The sequence below is a fragment of the Penaeus monodon genome, chromosome 34 (genome assembly GCF_015228065.2).
Source record: "Penaeus monodon isolate SGIC_2016 chromosome 34, NSTDA_Pmon_1, whole genome shotgun sequence".
NCBI classification, from domain to species: Eukaryota; Metazoa; Arthropoda; class Malacostraca; order Decapoda; family Penaeidae; genus Penaeus; species Penaeus monodon.
In genome coordinates, this window is record NC_051419.1 from 28,416,010 (window position 1) to 28,416,296 (window position 287).

Here is a 287-nt window from a genome sequence, read left to right on the forward strand (position 1 = left end):
TGTGATCTACAAAAATACGAGTTCTGTAAACTACAGAGTAAAAGAGACTATAAAGAGCATATTTACTCATCTATACGCACGAATAAACATACCTTAGATATATTTTGCAATGGAGATAAGCAGACAGGGTAATCCAACGCTGTTCTTATTTACCCATGCAAAGATCGACTCAGCAAGACAGCAGGATGAGTCTGTACGCACTGATGGCCGTGCTAAAAATGATTGGAACTTCAAGTTCAATGACAAAAAAGCGCTCGTCTCCACGGAAGTCATAAATTAGGCACGGC